Source organism: Hemiscyllium ocellatum, chromosome 25 (genome assembly GCF_020745735.1).
Source record: "Hemiscyllium ocellatum isolate sHemOce1 chromosome 25, sHemOce1.pat.X.cur, whole genome shotgun sequence".
Lineage (NCBI taxonomy): Eukaryota > Metazoa > Chordata > Chondrichthyes > Orectolobiformes > Hemiscylliidae > Hemiscyllium > Hemiscyllium ocellatum.
In genome coordinates, this window is record NC_083425.1 from 45,215,501 (window position 1) to 45,235,010 (window position 19,510).

Below are 19,510 nucleotides of genomic sequence, written 5' to 3' on the forward strand. Positions count from 1 at the left end.
GTGTAGTTCTGGGGTTGTAAATATTTCATTAACAAATCGCCATTATCTTGGGCTGTCAGTGTGCCAAAAACTTGTGACCCTAATGCTGCAGCAGAGTTTATTTTTAAGTGGTTCAGCATGAATATGGGAAAAATAACAAGTAACTAGTCATTTCTGAGTTTCTTATTGTCCATGACTCATTGCAAATTACATTTATAATAGGGATGTCTTCGAGATCTTAATGCTGCTGTTAATGATATAGTTTTGTTTCTTGTTTGTCCTGTCTTTTCACCTCACATAAGTATTGAAAGTCTGTCTTGTCCATATTTTGGAAATTGACACTTTTCATCCTTAATCTTGAATGCAGTTGAAGTTTATTATTCATTTAAATCTCTACTCAATCCCTTTTTAACAATGACTAACTTGTGTATTGTTCAAGTGAATGGCAGCTTCCATCCAAAATTAATAAATATGTTGCAAGTGTTAGCGAGTTTTGAGAACATTTATAGCTCAAGTTGAGGTTCTGGATGTATTTTTGCTTGCTGAGCTGGAAGGTTCGTTTTCAGACCTTTTGCCACCATACTAGGGAACATCAATGCTCCGGATGAAGCACTGGTGGCATGGCCCCCTTTCTATTTAGGTGTTTAGGTTTCCTGGGTTTGGTGATGTCATTTCCTGTTCTATTTCTTAGGGGGTAGTAAATGGGATCCAAGTCAATGTGTTTGTTGTTAGAGTCCCTGTTGGAATGCTATGCTTCTAGGAATTCTCATGCGTGTCTGTTTGGTTTTACGAAATACCTTGCAAGAACTGTAACAAATACTACATCGGACACACAGGCAGAAAACTAGCCACCAGGATACATGAACACCAACTAGCCACAAAAAGACATGACCCATTCTCATACTTACCGTTACATACAGATGAGGAAGGACACCACTTTGACTGGGAAACACATCCATACTTGGACAAACCAAACAGACACACACGAGAATTCCTAGAAGCAGAGCATTCCAACTGGCACTCTATCAACAAACGCATTAACTTTGATCCCATTTACCACCCCCTGAGAAAAAGAACCGTAAATGACATCACCAACCCAAGGAAACCTAAACACATAAATAGAAAGCGGGCCATGCCACCAGTGTTTCATCTGGAGGCTCTCAGATGTTATCTAGTAAGGTGACAAAAATGGCTGAAAATGAACCTTCCAGCTCAGCAAGTAAACCTACAGCCAGAAATTGCAAGTGTACTAAACATAGCTTAAAAATGTGTCGCTGGAAAGCGCAGCAGGTCAGGCAGCATCAAAGGAGCAGGAGAATCATCGTTTTGAGCATAAACCCTTCTTCAGGAATCATTCCTGAAGAAGAACTTATGCCCGAAACGTCAATTTTCCTGCTCCTTTGATGCTGCCTGACCTGTGCTTTTCCAGTAACACATTTTTAAGCTCTGACCTCCAGCATCTGCAGTCCTCACATTCTCCTACTATACTAAACATAGTTCAACATCTGAGTAAACTTGAGAATTAATCCCCTACACCCTCATTATCTCAGCCTAATTTTAATTAATGGCATATCATTGGTCTCAACTTCAGATCTGTTTAGCACTAAATAGGCAACTTTACTTGGATCCCACAAGGCTATCTGGTGTAGAAAATAGACACTTTGCATTGCTATTGCCTACATAATTTGAAAGTATTTTTGAGAGGAGTCTTTCCTCCCAGCAGTTTTAAATGTGCCTCATGAGTTTATGCTGGATGCTAAAAATGAGCACAAACTGTTTGGGCCAAATAGCCAGTTTTCGTAATGTAATTTCTGTGTCACTGTTTTGCTTCAGTACAACTTGATTGTTTATTTTTAATTGCCAAATAAATAAAAATAAATGATGTTAAAGGCCCACCGTTCCTTTAGAACTCAAAACAAACTTGCATGTTTAATATTAAATACTTTTAGATTACCTGATTTCCAGAGAGGCACAAGAGTTAAAGTTCTCTGATATTTTTCAGCAGCTGTCATTTAATCAGAATAATATACATGAGAAAAAAAAGGTCTATTTTTGGAGAGGGTAGCATAATGAGAAAGATAAGGTTGAGTATTTCAGTGCTTTGAGTTGAGAAGTCATGGCAGACTTCATTCATCCCTGGTATTTGCTAAGTAACCATTGTTGAAATTGGGAAGTATCATTCTACGATGGGGGTAAACAATTGATCATGATTCCTTCAACTAATTTATGCTCTAAGTAGAAACAACGCATTTGTATTTGAACTTAAAAGTTGTTAAATGGTGGTTGTCATTAGCGAGTTTTGAAAAGTTGAGTAGTTGAAATTTTAATGTGCTTACTGTTGATATATTACCATTTTTAATGATTTGAATATTTCTGCAAAGTCCTTTATCAATTCCAGTAACTGGGCTTGTAAAATTTGCACTTTGTTTACAGTGCTCAATCGCTTGTGGTGTATTTCCAGTAAACTTTAACCTATTATTGCTTTAATGTCAAATTTTGTGACTTCAGTGTGACATCATTGGTCCACCAAGTATATTTGTGACAAAATAACTTTACAATATTTCAAAGTGTTGTACATTAACAATTTCAATATTAGAGTTTAATTCAGTAGGAAGTCCTACTTGTTGCTGACCTCATGGTGGAGGCATATTCTGTACTGTTAAAAAGTATTTTCAAAGTATGGTATGTAGACTGCAGCTTGGATTAGCGGCTGACGTCCTTTTCTTTCCTATCTAAATTTGGTAGCCCTTCAACTGATGGTCATTCTTGTGTTTGTATTTATGCTAAATGAGTGTATCACTTCAAACTCATTATGCAATGTGGTCTTTCCCAGTCCAAGTGAGTTCAGGAAAAAGGTATGTGACTTGCATCATAATATGCTACTTCCTGTTTGATACAATAACCATTTCTATCCTGGATTAGACTTTGTTTTAGCAGTCTGTACCAGCATGGAAATGAAAGTACATTATTTACATCTGGAGTTTTAAAAAAAATGTAAACTTGAAAACTTGGCTGATTAGTATAAATTGTTAAATATATTAAATTTGTATTCCTGGATTATAAACTGAAACAAGTAATTCTGCAAATTATTTCTAATCATTTTGCAATGGGCAATAAATTGAATATTTTTTTTTTCACCTTTGCTAGAAGAATTATCATCTTCTGGAGCCAAAAAACAATTTTGAATTTCCTAAGTGTAGACATGACCTAAGCTTTGGAAGTAAGCACTTTAATATGGGCCAGCACCAACTGATGTAATGTTCTAAGTTAAGGCAGTAAAAGCCCGAAACTGAGATGACATCATTGGCTCTATTCAACTTATTCTGAATGAGTGAGCGGAGGTATTTTTCATCTTGAACTACTCAAGTATTAAGTTGACATCATCGGCATCCCTTTGATAAAGTAGATTTTGCTCACAGCATAGGCATTTTAGGAATTCCTATTGGTGATGTTAGCAATGTGGACTATAGCCACGCTGCTTTCAGTTACTGTAGAAAAATTGTAACATTAAACAAGGATTTGATGTTTGTGTATTTACCTGAAGGTCTAAAAAGTGTTATTGTTTCAAAAAGTGTTATTGACAGTGTATTCAAATGTTACTAAAGCATGGAATGGCTTGAAATAAATTCAAGATATTGCTTTAAAACCTTAAACCAATGGACTGTTGGAATATGAGGTCTGAAATACTAATCTGCACTAGGTACATTTAACTTTGAACATCATAGGAAGTGGTAATAAACACATTGAAAGATCTTCGAAACAAAAATAGGGATGCACGCTTTAGACACATTGATCGAATAGTGGATTAACTAGGTTCTTTTCAACATAGTTTAGTTCAGATAATACAAGAATATAATGTCAACTAAATTGAATGCAGTTTGCTGAACATAACAGGATCGCAAGTACTTAAAAACAAGTAAACTATTTGAAATTTTAGCGAATAAGTAGCTAATTGATCTCTGTCCTACCAAGTAGGGATGTTTATTATACTGAAAAAATGCATTTTTCAAAAAATAGCATTGTTTTAAATTTCTTTTATTCTATAAAACTGTGGTTGGTTCTGAAGTTCTTTTTAGTTTGTTACTCATGGCCTGATGATCCGCTATTGTATTATTGTGACTATCGTTAATTTTTTAGTCAGATGCAACAAATATTTTTCTCAATCCTTTCCAAACAGAAATCCATGTATGGGGACGGGAAAAGAAAATTATTCTCCTCTTCATTGCTATAAGCAAACAATTGTATTTGTATCACACTGTTAACCAGACCAAGTCACTATTGCTTTTCAAAAGGAATTGGAAGATTCTAAGCAGGAAGAGTTTATTTGAAAGGATGATCATGAAAAATTGAGATTTTTGAATGTGGAGAGAAAACAAAACTTGAATTCAAGCAGGACATTCTAAAGTATGATAGAATACAAGCTGGTGACTCACTTATCAATGGTGGAATAAGCTAGAGGGGTTTTTTATGCTGAATTTAAAGAACTATGTTCTGACTACTAGGTTGGAGAAGATTGGACCCATAATAGTAAAGTTGAGGGCCAACAGAATGAATTTGAAAATAAGGAAGTTGTAGTCACTTCACTGAGGATGGCACTGTGACACATTGGCAAGGATACAAATAAAACAGTATGATGTTTATCAATACCAGCCACACGCAATGCTTTGAGGTTAGAAAAAAATCGTTTTGGATCTGTCAGAAGTTTGGGGTAGCAACTACATAGAGAGATTTGCCGCTGGTTGGGTAAGGTAGTGGAGTGAGTGCCAATTTGAAAGTGGGATAGTTGTTTTGGTGATGCGATCAAAGTGGAATTTGAAGTTGAGGTCCACGTTGAGTCGGACTCATTGCAAGCGAGAAGAACGATGGATCAAAGTTGTTGGATATCTTAAGCAAAGCGTGTCATGATTTGATGTTGGGCTGGCAACTGGACTATGTTGTTAAATCGTTCACTGAAGGTTTGACTTCTATTGCTGCTTACGTTGCCAAGGAGTAAAGAAGAGAACATTTGCACTCCCCTTGGTAAGGTTGGAAGGTGTCCTGGTGGCCTTGGTAAGGCATTACCATCTACCACCATGGCATCTAACCATGTATAGGGCCCTCTTAAGATGCAGTGATAGGGTCCCTACTCCTAGCCTGCGAGGTCTGGATTCACATCCCCCGTGCTCCGGAGATGCGTAATAACATTTCTGACAGGTTGGTTCTTAAAAGTAGGTTTATAAAAACCGTTGAGAAGCAGTCCTGAAGATAATGTTGTGTATATGTTGCTAATTGTCATTGCAATTATATATCATATCTATGCTGAAGTAATCAAAATAATTTTTAAACATATTTTATCAAGCAAGTTCTGTCAACCAACTAGTTACTGCTAATCAGACAAACGTAAGGATAATTCAGCTTTCAGTGTATCTTAGATCATTAATGTAAATCAAAATTACTGATCTGCTAAACAACTGAACAAATTACAGAAATTTCCAAAATGCAATAGCAATACATTTACACAGAATGCCACATGGTTATCAGATAAGTGAGGTGTGCATCTGCTGTATGAAAGAGATGTAAACTTTCAGCCTTTTTCCTGCTGATCAGTCTTCCAAACAAATCTAAAGTCTACTTTGAGGAAACAATGTGAATTTGAGATTTAGGCCATCATTCAAAATAACTTGTCTGGTCTGAGGGCTGCACGGTGGCTTCTCCTTGGGGGTGTTGTTTTCTTAGGAATAAAGGAATCATGTCTGAACTATACAGGAAAAGTAGTGCCTGGTGTACTTTTGTTTTGTATTTTGAAGTTGTATTGCATGAAATGCAATAACGAATGTTTTGTTACTGCAAGTTAAGGCCAGAACTTGAATTTTTGTTAAAAATCACACAACACCAGGTTATAGTCCAACAGGTTTAATTGGAAGCACACTAGCTTTCGGAGCGACGCTCCTTCATCAGGTGATAGTGGAGGGTTTGTCGACCAAGTCAGTATGGGTGAAAGTCAATAACAGAAAAGGAGCAGTCACTTTATTGGGTGATCTCTGTGCACCCCCCATAGCAGCAGAGAGGTGGAAGAACAGATTGGACAGCAGGTCTTGGAAAGGTGCAGATGGAACGAGTTGTTGGTTTGGGTGACTTCAGGTTCCACAATATTGATTGAAACCTTCTTAATGCAGATGGTCTGGATGGAGCTGATTTTTGTCAGGGATGCCCTGGAAGCATACCTGACTCAACATGTAGATAAGCTGACTAGGGGGGACTAGCTAGGCAACGAGCCAGGCCAAGTATGAGATCACTTGGTGGGCGAGCACTTTGGTGACAACTACCACACCTTTGCCATAGCCATGGAGCAGGGTAGGAACAGATAGTATAGGATGGTATTTAATTAGAGGAGGGGAAATTTATACTGCTATTAGACAGAAGCTGTGGAATATAAATTGGGAACAATTGTTCTCCAGGAAATGCAAGTCAGAGATGTGGAGGCTGTTTAAAGTGCGCTTGTTGCAAGTGTTGGATAACTTTCTCCCACTGAGACAGGCAAGGAATGGTAAAGTGAAGGAGCTTTGGATGACAAGAGAAGAGGAGCTTCTCGTCAAGAGGAAGAAGGAAGCTTATTTAAGTTTGAGGAAGCAAGGATCTTTGATAGCTTTAGAGGATTACAGGTTAGCTAGGAAAGAACTCAAAATGGACTGAGGAGAGCTAGATGAAGTCTTGGCAGGAAGGCTTAGGGAAAAATCCAAAGGCATTTCTACACTGGCCCAACCCTGTCTGATCATTGTTATTCAATCAGGGATAGTGGAGGGAACTTATGCCTGGAGTCTGAAGAGGTAAGGGAGGTCCAAAATAAGTTTTTTTTTGCTTCAGTATTCATGAGAGAGAGGGACCTTGTTGTTAGTGAGAATACCGTGCACCGGGTTAATAAACTTGAACAGATTGATGTTAAGAAAGTGGATGTGCTGAAAATTGTGGGAAGCATCAAGATTGCTTAGTCCCCAGGGTCAGACCAGATATATCTAGGGTTACGACAGGAAGCAAGGAATGTGACTGCCGCGCCCCTGGCGATTGATCTTTTCTGTCTCTCTCTCTCTGTCTCTCTCTCTCTGTCTGTCTCTCTCTCCCCCTCCTCTGGGAGTAGTACCGGATGATTGGAGGGAGGCGAATGTTCCTCTCTTCAAGAAAAGGAAGAGGGAAATCACTGGTAATTGCATACTGGTCAGTCTTGCATCTATGGCGGGCAAGAAAGGATTCTGAGATAGGGTTAATGACTATTTGGAAAAACATAGTTTAATTAAAAATAGTCAGTATGGTTTTGTGAGGGGCAGGTCGTGCCTCACAAGCCTTAATGGGTTCTTTGAGGATGTGACATGACAAGTTGGCAAAGGTCGAGCAGTGGGTGTGGTGTATATAGATTTCAGTAAGGCATTAGATAAGATTCCCCATGGTAGGTTCATTCAGAAAGTTTGGAGGTATGGGATAAAGGGAAATTTGGCTGCCTGGATACAGAATTGGCTGGCCGAAAGAAGACGGAGTGGTAGTAGATGGAAAGTATTCTGCCTGGAGGTCGGTGACCAGTGGTACCCTGCAGGTAACTGTTCTCAGGCCTCTGCTCTTGTAGTTTTTATAAATGACTTGGATGAGAAAGTGGAAGGGTGGGTTAGTACGTTTCAGATGACAGAGCTCGATGGTGTTGTAGATAGTGTCAAGGGCTGTTGCAGGCTACAAGACATTAACAGAATGCAGAGCTGGACTGAGAAGTGGCAGATGGAGTTCAACCTGGATAAATGCGAAGTGATTTATTTTGGAAGGTCGAATTTGAATGCTAAATACAGCGTTAAAGACGGGATTCTTGGCAGTGTGGATGAACCGCAGGATCTTGGGGTCCACGTACATAGATCTTTCAAAGTTGCCACCCAAGTTGATCGGGTTGTTCAGAAGGCGTATGGTCTTTTGGCTTTCATGTACAAGGGGATTGAGTTTAAAAGCCACAGCTCTATAGAAACCCTGGTTAGCCCATACTTGGAATATTGAATCCAGTTCTGGTCACCTGATTATAGGAAGGATGTAGATGCTTTCGAGAGGGTGCAGAGGAGATTTACCAGGATACTGCCTGGATTGGAGGGCATGTCTTATGAAGAGAGGTTGCGTGAGCTCGGCTTTTCACATTGGAGAGAAGAAGGAAGAGAGGTGACTTGATAGAGGTGTACAAGGTAATGAGAGGCATGGAGTAGATAGTGAGAGACTTCTCCCCAGGGCAGAAATGGCTGTCACAAGGGTTCATAGTTTTAAGGTAGTTGGAGGAAGGTATAGGGGAGATGTCAGAAGTAGGTCCTTTGCACAGAGAGTAATGGGTCCTTGGTGGTTAGGTTGGTCTTGGGTTCAGATAAATGTTTGGCATAACATAGTGGGCCAAAGGGCCTGTACAGTTCTATATTTTATTATTACCTTGGTGCTGATTTGAGGTATAAATTTTGATTTTTCTTTCTTTCAAGTTTCTTTGGGATTTGAATTGACAACTTTGATTCAGGCCAGCATGCTTTCATCTAAACATTTGCATTCATATGGTGTTTTTGAGTCACTCGCTCAAAGCATTTCATACTTGATGTATTGCTTTGAAATGTAGTGTCTGTTTTTCAGACAATTGAGGGAAGATATTTTATGAACAATGATGACCAACTATCTTTTTGGTGGTGGGTGAAGGAAATAGTTTGCCCAGGATGCCAGTAAAATACTGTCCTCCATGTTAACCACACAACCTGGGATCTTGGCGACATTCCATTAAAAACAATGGCAATTTGGGAATTCATGTTTCTTTTCCCTTGTACTGAGGTGTTAGCATTTATTACCCAATAGGTTCTGGGGGCAGTGTTTGCACATCCAACCTACTATGGAGGCAAAAAATGTTTGAGATAATCTGTAAGAAATGTATATTAACGCTATATAATCTATTAACACATTTTTAACTTCTGACCTGCTATATTTGAATTTTAATTTGCAAAGTGTTTTGTAAACTGATGAAGCCCAATAAATAGTATTATGTACTGCTATCATTTCTTACATTTCACTCCACTGCATGAAGGTTAATTCCAGTTAACTCAATTTTATGCTGAATAAATGGTTTGCGGTGATGAGCTAAGTTGTGTAGAGTATAAAGCAAATGTCGTCCGTAGTCCGTGCTGTTACCTTATCTCAACTGGGCAGCAATTGAGATGTAGGACAACTTGTATCAGTTTTGGAAAAGGGAATATTAGTCAAGTGTCCAGCTCCAGTGACTCATTGCCAGAAATTGAATGTGAATTTAAAGTAAGGAAGAGCTCAGCTTAATGGTGACGACAGCTGTTGGACTTGAAGATACATGGGTCTCAAATGGTCATCTTTCAAAGCATCATCTCTCAAATATGAAAGCTCGAAGAAAAACAAAATGCAAAAATGGCCAAAGGCCAGTGAATTGTTGCAATTTATCAATGACTCTGTTGAATAGGTATTCTTCCCCCTCTCTTTCTCTCTTTTCCACCCCCTCCCCCCCCCTCCACCTATTGGTGCTGCAAATTAGGTTTCCCTGCTGTTCAGTATCTTCAGGCAAAGGTTGATACTTCTGTCGGGGCAATGACTAGCAATCTTGCAACTAATATGTTTAGCTATATCTGCACACTGCAAGACTTGTTTTGAAAAAAATGAATGTTAGCAATTTCAGCTGACTTCAATTTTCGCATTTATTTTAAGCTTTGTCATCTTTGAGACTTCTGAATACTTAAGTAGAATTTGAATTTACAGGCATTAGGGATAGGTATGGAAGGTAGGTGAAAGGAACATTGGCACAGATCAGCTGTAATCCCATTGACTGGTGGTTACTTTTTCCTTGAGTGATCTGAGTGTATACTTTCCAGCTGCTGAAAGCCTAGATGGTTAATAAACTAGAAGCAAGAATTTCTGGGACAAAATCAGAAATTGCTGAAAAAATGTGTTGAGTTTTCCAGCAGTTTCTGATTTTGTTTTTGATTTGTAGCATCCGCTGTTCCTTTTTTTTTTAAAAGCAATCTCTGGGTATATCTTGTGTGTTCATTCATTCTCCTCAGGTTTGTGATTTCCTCTTCTCTGTAATTCATTGCTCACGGAGGAAAAAGCATGTATTTTTGATGGCAATGAAATAAATTTCAGTAAATCCAAATTCTGGCAAGAATTTGTCTTTTTTAAAATTTGAATTAAAATGCTATCACTGATGTTGAAGAGGGAAGAAAGGAAGTTCACTGCGAAAAATACATTTTACTTGAAGTACATCCACATTTAATAAGTGTCCCCAAATAAAAGTTAGTTTTGAAAAAAAGTCAAATTTTCTTCCCAATAGGTCTAATCAGATCTGGTGTATTTGACATGAACCTTATCTGGGCAGTGAGTGGACTTCAATATAGGCGGATGTGAACTTAGTAGGCCCCATTATTTCTTGATTCTTGAACAAAAATAACACACTTTCCACACCTGAATATGATTTTAGTAATTCCACCGGAAAGTCAATAGATGCCAATCGAGAACAGCACCACAGGCTTCCCTTCCTCCTTTCAGCCTTATTACACTTAATGTAAATGTAGACAATGGCCATTTGAGTAGGGTTCCAGAGCATGTGTTAGCTGTGGGGTGATACTTCTGTGGGGGTTAATATATTCAAAAGAAAAGGAGAAATTTTTTGGGGACAAAGAAAGCTTAGTATACAGCTTGACAAGGAAATACAAGCATGAAAAGTAATCCAGTAAAACTTCAATCTGAAAGTAATTCTGCTTACCTTCTGCTTTGGAATCGGGTGTGCTTTTTAAGTTTGGCTGAAAATGGGCTTGTAAAGCTCATAATCCACCCAGTTGAAAGCTGAGATTTGAAGAATTGACATTGCAGTATATTAGTATGTGAGTAAATCAAAGTATTTTGTGTGAATTCTATCTAAAACAGGAAATCAAACTGCTGATTTTTTTTTTAAATAGCCCCTGCTGTTGTACAGCATCTGGACAAATAACCACATGGAAAATGATTCATGTGAATAAGATATGTAAAATCATCTTGTTGACTAAGCTGTGAAGTAAAAACCCAGAACGAAAATCTAGATTTGGGTTACCTGCTGTCCTTTCAAAAATAAACAATTTTATCACTCCTCTTATGTAAAGTAAATTTTATGTTCCTGAAATTTTCCTCTGGAATAAAATAAGCATGCCAAATGTTCTAGAAAAGACAGCATTTAGAATAGTTTACAATTCGAATGGAATTTTCTCAGCCTAGCACATTATTTTCTAACAATCAAAAGGAAATAGATTCAGACATAGGTGGACTCATGGGATTGGGCTCAAAGCTTTGTAAATATAAAAGCAGCTGCTAACGAAAAAAGGAAAGCTGCAGTGTGATACTATCATGAAAATCCAAGCTGAAATTGGTATGAGTTAGATGAACTGTTTCATCGAAAGTTTATTTATTGAGGGCAACATCTGACGTGGATTGTTAGTTTTCAAATTTGGCTGCCTTTGCAACATTTAATTGTCATACGCTTTGGTAAGGCAGACGAAGTGATTGCTTCACAGCATATGATGTTGCATGTTGGCCATGAAATGAATTACTGTGCAGTAAACAGTATTTCTGGCATTACTATGTGGAAATTCATGAAATATTGAGATGCAACCTGAAGGACCGCACAGATAAAATTGAGTCAGAGGGAAAAGCAGTTTATAGGAATTTGAGAACAGGGCTAGGCTATTCGGACCTCGTGCTGCAGTCTTGGTCATGGCTAATCATTGACTTCAGTATCAATTTCCCATGCTATCCCCATATCCCTTGCCGTAATTAGTATCCAAAATTTTTAACGATCTCTACCTTGAACTTATTTGCTGATTGAGTTTCCATGGCCTTCAGGAATGGCGAATTCTCTAAATTTACTTCCCACTGAAGAAATCCATCCTCAGTCTCAAACCTAACGGGTTTGCCCCTCATCAGTGAGGGTGTCCATTTACTCTAGATGTCCCAGCCAGAAGAAACATCTTTTGCATCTATCCTAACCCTTTTTTAGAAAAAAATTAAGTTTCTGCGAATCACCTCAATCTTCTAAACTTGAGAAAATACAGGGTGGGTTGTCTCAGTCTCTCTTTGTAGGACAGTCCTGCCATTCTAGCATTTAGCTTACTTAAACCTCAGCTGCACACAGTCTATGAAAATTCTGTCTGGCGGAAATGGGGCCAAAAATGCACAGTATTTCAGATCTGGTCTCAAAAATGCTCAATGCAATTGCACCAAGATAGCTATTCTCAAATCTTCGTGGCAAAGGTGAAGATATTGTCTGTCTTCATAGTTATTTGCTGCACCTGCCTGTTAACTTTCTCTCTGAACGTTTAAGTTCATCACCTTGACACTGGTGCAGGTACTGTCAAGGTACCCAATTTCTTTTCTTGCCATCTCTCACAAAAGAAACAGCAGTCTTTCAGTGATCCCTATACAGATTTGAGATTTTTATATTGGAAAGTATGAAAGCAGTTTCTGGGTACAAACACAATGAGTCCACTTGACCAAAGATGGAGCAGCAATACCTTTCTTCAGTGCAAAGCTGTGTTCCTGATGTTCATCAATACAACAACAAAATACACTGAATGTTAGAAGCTTAGAATTTAAAAACAGCTGGAAAGAACTCAGCAAGTTCGACAACTAATTAATTGATGACCTCAATTGGAAGGATAATTCCTGGCTGCCAGAATTGTCAGACAAGAATAGAAAAAATGTTCATTTTGGCTTTTACTCCATAATTGATTAACGAGACCTATTGGTGTTCCAGAAACTCCTTGCACTCTTTATGAATATATATTTCCGTTTAATGTGAAGAATCATTAGAGGAAAAGGATTGTCTTTTATTTACTACTCCAAGTAATCATCTTTAAAGTTTAATAACCTGCATGCCCTTTGTTACTTCAACATTTATATTCATATTAACCATAGTATTTGACACATTTGGGATGGGAGGGTCGGGGTGGTTGACAATTGGATTCTAAAGAGTCCAAAGGTGGCATAATGCTAAGATTAGAGTTTTGTTAATTGCAATGCTGTTAGCAAACATTTTCACATAGACAGTAATGGGAACTTGGAAAACTCTTTTCTTCACAAAAAAACCTCTTGAGCCAAGTAAGATGAGTTAAGGTGCAGTTAAGCCTGTTTGTAATTGAACTGAGAACAGACCTGAACTTGAAAGGGATAGTACCCAGGCCACTATCCTAAATATTTGATTATTTACATGTCGAGTGGTCTAATTACTGCTAATTACTTACCCATATTGTTTACCCATTGATTGCCTCTATTTAAGAAAATATTTTAGCAAAATACTTGAGGTTTTGAGGTCAACTTTTAATCCTTGCTACGATCATCTTTTATTGTGTCCAGTTAATTCTTTACCATATAATCCATGCCAGAACTGCAAAATGTCCTGAACATAGTTAACTATGAGGGCATGTATTAAGGAGTTCACTTTTGCATAGGTGAGTCTAATTTTATTTGAGGTTTGCTGAACTCTAGCTGCTATTGATAGTTCTCATTCAAAATATAAACCACTTCAGTGAAGATGAACGTACTTAACTGTTTCCAAACATTTGTTGGCTGTGACACCATTCCTAGGATTGCTTCAAGAAGAAAACTACTTTTTCCCTTTCATCAAACACTTTCTGACATATTGGCTTTAATCCAGGATACCATTCTTTTTGAAATTGTGCAACTCGGTTGCAAGTATTTATCTTGGCTGGTACCTGAACCTGCATAATGTGGTAACCTCCGCAATATAGACTGGAATCTTTAAATAATGGAGGTAAAGTCACCATAATCTTAGTGGATCATAGGATGTCTCTCTCTCGCATTACAGAAAGAAGACTGGCAGTGGTTTAACCTGAGGGTCACCATGCCTGTCCTTGGTAACCTCAGCTGGTGCAAGAATTGAACTATTGCTGGTGTCACACTACATCACAAATCAGCTGTCCAGCCAACTGAGTTAATATAGGAGGAGGGGTGATAAGGGAAAACGTAAAATTAGCAGAGCACAATTGTATTTGCTTTGTTAATAGTTTGAAACCACAAACTGTCATAGTAGTTGCATAGAAGTATGCATTACAGTAAAATGTGGAAATGATTGCCTTTTTTTTACTGCTGTGATTATATGTGAAAGTGGACATACTGTATTTTAGAACGGTTTCATGTTTTCCTATTTAAAATAATGAATCCAGTTTTCTGCTTATCTACCAGATAAAAATCTCTTTTTTTTTTGGTTTGTTTTATAAAACTCATTGAATTTTACAGTAAGGAAAAAACAAAACACAAATGTAGCATTCTCACTGTGTTGAATGTTTCTAAAAATCCACTGCAGTTACTGCATATTTCAGTTTTGCAAGAGGCTTAAATGTATTTTGGGCAAGCTGAGTGAGTAGGTAAATGCCTGGTAGATGCAGTATAATGTGGATAAATGTGAGCTTATCCATTTTGGGAGTAAAAACAGGAAGGTGGATTATTATCTGACAGGGTGCAATAATACCTGGGTGCCCACAGACTCAAGTGACTGAAAGTAAATATGGAGTGCATCAGGTAGTAAAGAAGGCAAATAGTATGTTGGTGGTCTTAGCAAAAGGATTAGAGTACATGAGCAGGGATGTTGTGCTCAATTGCAAAGAGCCTTAGACCACAGAGAATATTGTGCGCAGTTTTGGTCTCGTTATCTGAAAAAGGATGCTTTTGCTATTGAGGGAATGCAGATACAGTTCGCCAGACTGATTCCTGGGATGGTTAGACTGAGGCATGAGGGGAGGTTGAATCGTTTGGATTATGTTATTGACATTCAGAAGAATAAGGATGAAAGTCTCATAGAAACCTATAAAATTAAAACATGAGTGGACAGGGGAGTCCAGGACAGGGTCACGGTCTAAGGATGTGGGATAAACCATTTAGGACTAAGATGAGAAGAAATTTCTTCATCCAGAGAGTGATGCGCTTGTGGATGTCACTACCCCAGAAACAAGTGAGGCCAAAATATTATGACTTCAAGGAAGTGTTGGGTATAACACTTGAACTATAGGGATCAAAGGATATATGGGAAAAGAAGGGGGAAACAGATGACTGATTGGCATGATCAGCATGAAAGATGGAACAGGGCTGAATGACCTACTCTTATTTTCATTTTTTTTAACATTTCAATTAGGATGTCTCGAGTAATTGCAAAAAGTGAATTTTCACAAATTGTTTTCACCCATTTGTAATTTGACCTCCCTCAGTTGGATTAGTGACAAAGGGATATGAGCACCCACAGGACACCTTATCTACTGCAGTGTGATAAGTTTGTGCATAACAATCAATGCAAATCTTGGAAGCACATTGCTTGGTTTTCTACATTTCTAAATGCATTTAAGGTTCTAGCAATTTTGCTAACTTGGAACTGCTTGGTCATGTGTCTTTGCTTCAATGGATAGTGGTTGCTCTTTAAGCTTGAAGCACTTTATTAATAAAATGACTTCAAGTGGAGGTTCTGCTTAAAATTTGAAGCTATTACGCATTGCCAAAATTGTTGTTAGAGGGCTTAGCCAAGATTGTTTTCTTATGCATGTAGTAGCTTGCAATTCTGCAACTATTCAAGTGAATGGATAGGAAATTGTAGGTTGGTGAGTGCAGAGCAGAAAATCTGTGTTCATGTGTACAAAGATTCAGAAAAGTAAGGAAGACACTGATCCTGCACAATTTTTGTATTTAAATGCTCAGGCAAAACTTTTGAAATACCTTGATAAGCATTGGCTAGTAGTTCATCAGTGATCGTGTGATCACTGTTCGTGTGATGAATTTCTGATTAGGCTTAAAATTCTGTGTATTGTGCTCAAGATCTTAGTTGAGCCAAGGATAGGTCATAATTGATTTGAAATTATTCCTAAATTGTTTTGAAATTTGAGGGCAGATTAATTTCCATTCTTTTTAGCTGTTTCATAGAGCCCATTTTAATTGTGTTATTCATGTCATCCTAGATTATGGAAAAGTTTGACACGATTGTGAACAGAGGGGTTGTTTCCTCTCATGGGAGGTTCTAGGACCAGAAGGCGTAGTGTGAAAATAAGAGGTCACCTTTTCAGGCAGATGAGCAATTTTTTGCTCTAGGGAATACTGAATCTGTATAATTCTTTACTGCAGGATGCTGTTGAGGCTTGGTTATTAAGTATATTCAGGGATGATACAGATGTTTTCATCAGTAGGGCAATAAGAATTATGGGGATGAGATATGTAAGTGGAGTTGAGGATTATCAAATGACCCAAGTTCTCATTGAATGGCAAAGTAGGCATGATGGCTAAATGGCCTAATTCTGCTCCTGCATTTTATGGGTAAAAAGTGAGGTCTGCAGATGCTGGAGATCACAGTTGAAAATGTGTTGCTGGTTAAAGCACAGCAGGTTAGGCAGCATCCAAGGAATAGGAAATTCGACGTTTCGGGCATAAGCCCTTTTGGACCTATAATTACATATCCAGAGAAGTAGAGAGGATTTTGAACTGAATAGTAGGGGCAAGGATCAAATTTGAAATGTGGTCAGGTAAAGAGTAGAGTCAAGGCCAAAGAGAGAGATCTTAATGTAGGAAAAGATAAACCGATCATGATAGGAAGAGATATTTAGAGACAGTATAAATCAGAGGATGTACAAAAACAGTGAAGGGCTAAACCCAAAGTCTGTATATTTGAATGCATCTGGCATTTGAAACAAAGCAAATGAACAGCAAAAATAAAAATGAAAACATGTGAATTGTAAGTGCCTATTTAAAAGTGATCTAATTATACATTTCTAATGAGACTTGTTTCTGACTTTCAGTAGTGTTTCCTCAGACTAAATATTGGTTAAATAGACAGAGACAAACTGAAATTACTGTGAATGTGCAGGGTTGGTGGAGGGATGGAGGGCAGAAGGAGAGTGTAATCACAGCTGTCATTTATATTTGAAGGTCACCCAAAAATGAAGTCATTTTCGAACCATGGTGTGCTTGCCTCATAAGTAGCTTATTTAAAAGGCTGATCCTAGCTGATGTAATCTCAGTAGAAGAGCATGTATTCCTTTTAGTCACTATACCTGTTAAATGATGCAGTGGTTTTCTTTCATTTGTACTGTTGAAATTTTAGCTATTTATACTTCCCATGGAGTCATAGAATTGTACAGCACGGAAACAGACCCTTCGGTCCAACACATCCATGCTGACCTGATATCCTAAACTGATCTAGCCCCAATTGGCATGTCCTTCTAAACCCTTCCTATTAATGTAGCCATCCGGATACCTTTGAAATGCTGTAATTGTACCAGCCTCCACCACTTCCTCTGGCAGCTCATTGCATATACGCACTACCCTCTTCACGGAAAAGGTGCCCCTGAGGTCCCTTTTTATATCTTTCCCCTCTCAATTCAAACCTATGCCCTCTAGTTTTGGGCTCCCTCAACCTAGGAAAAATGATGTTGACTATTCACCATATCCGTGCCCATCATGGTTCTACAAACTAATGTAAGGTCACCCCTCAACGTCCGACACTGAAGTAAAAATAGTCCCAGCCTATTCTGTCTCTTCCTATTGATCAAACTATCTAACTCCAGCAATATCCTTGTTAATCTTTTGTGGACACTTTCAAATTTAATAACATAATTTCTGTAGCAGGGAGACCAGAATTGGACACAATATTCTAAAAGTGGCTTAACCAATGTCCTGTACAGCCAGAACATGACATCCCAATTCATATACTCAATGTTCTGACCAATAAAAGCAAGTATACCAAACACCACCTTCGCTATCCTGTCTACTTGTGACTCCACCATCAAGGGACTATGAACCTGCATGCCGCGGTCTCTCTGATCAGGACCTCTCCCCAGGATACTACCATTAAGTGTATAAGTCCTGCCCTGATTTGCCTTACCAAAGTACACCACCTCCTATTTCTCTAAATTAAGCTCCATCTGTCGCCCCTTGGCCCATCGGTCCATTTGATTGATTCCTCATTACACTCTGAGAACCTCGTTCGCTTTCACTGCACCACCAATTTTGGCATCATCTGCAAACTTATTAATCATATCTCCTATGATCACATCCAAATCCTTTTATATACATTTTGAAAAGCAGAGAAACCAGCTTTGATCTTTGTGGCACACTGGTGGTTCCAGGTCTCCAGTCTGAAAAACAACTCTTCTATCATCACCCTCTGTTGTATCTAAATGGTAGCTGTACCTGGTTTCCATGTGATATAACCTTGAAAACTCATTGTATTTCTCGGAGCTTGACTGAAAGCTGAAAATAATCAGATTTTAAATTATTGCTGTTGGAAGCACTACCTGTGCTCTCAACTTTCCGTGCACAAAACAGCTGATTGAGCCAACTTTTCTTCCATACTATCTGTGACTGCAGGTAGGCCCAGCTCCCTCTTTAAATATTACACCCCCCCCCCCCCCCCCCCCCCCCCGCCATGTGATTTGCTGTTTGAGTGCACTCCACTGAATAGTCTTGGAACATTTTATGATATTGAATGATGCATAATGCACATTGTTGTAAACTCTTCGAATGGTAAAGGCAAGTATATTCCTCTAGTTTGTACTAATCTATGACTTTTAGAGAAGCCTAGTTCTTCCAGTTTTGAACACTAGCCTTGGGAAAAGAGACTTCTGGTTAAGCTGGTAACTGACAAACGTGAACAATAATTGCAATAGTGTGAATTTGCAAAGCAGGCTTCTGTTAATTACAGGGACTAGGAAAAAGTGAGGACTGCAGATGCTGGAGAATCAGAGTCAAAAATTGTGGCCCTGGAAAAGCACAGCAGGTCAGGCAGCATCCGAGGAGCAGGAGCTTCGCCATTTCAGGCGTAAGGGTTTATGCCCGAAATGTCGACTCTCCTACTCAGATGCTGCCTGACCTGTGTTTTTTCCAGTGCCACGCTTTTCAACTGCTGTTAATTATAGTCACTATGATGGACTGTTTGAGTGCATGTCAATTCAACTGCATTAAAGAGGTCTAGTGATAGCAGTTTGCCACAGAATTCAGTATCCATGCTCCCCGTGCATGGTGTCTACCTGATGTGCTATCTACAGGATGAACTGTAGCAACCCAGCAGATCCTCTTTGTGTACACCTCTTAGATCTGTAAGTTCCATTAGAGAATGATGTCAGTGTCAAGACAACATGCATCATCTGACTCTTCAACTTAGGCACATGACTGATCAGCCGTAGGACCTTCCCATTGATCGGGGACCCCAAGAGCACAGGTCTTGCTGATGAGAGCTGCTGGCAGCCTGGTTGAATAGTAGCTCCTATGGTCATATGGCTGCCAGTAAAACACCCACATGAGGCCTGGATGTTTGCAGGATCCTTGACCAGAGATAAATGATGGGGTGGGACGCCCTGTTGAAAGGGAATATGGGAATAACTGGGTCAGCAGCAAGACTAGTAGCTGCCTCCTTTCCATCGACCAGGTTTCAATTGGGCATTGAATAACTTTTGAACCAGGGACCTTTGTGCCAGGATGTTTATAAATAGATGTGCCATGATTTGCTTGTTCACCCTCATGA

At 38.7% G+C, this 19,510-nt stretch overlaps 1 protein-coding gene and 1 pseudogene across 4 annotated transcripts in view; both read left to right on the forward strand.

Moving 5' to 3' along the window:
• Positions 1-19,510, forward strand: part of map2k4a (mitogen-activated protein kinase kinase 4a) — a 177,213-nt gene that overhangs the window by 145,060 nt on the left and 12,643 nt on the right. The gene's annotated exons all lie outside the window — the stretch shown is intronic.
• LOC132828056 (U6atac minor spliceosomal RNA) lies at positions 4,961-5,070 on the forward strand (annotated as a pseudogene).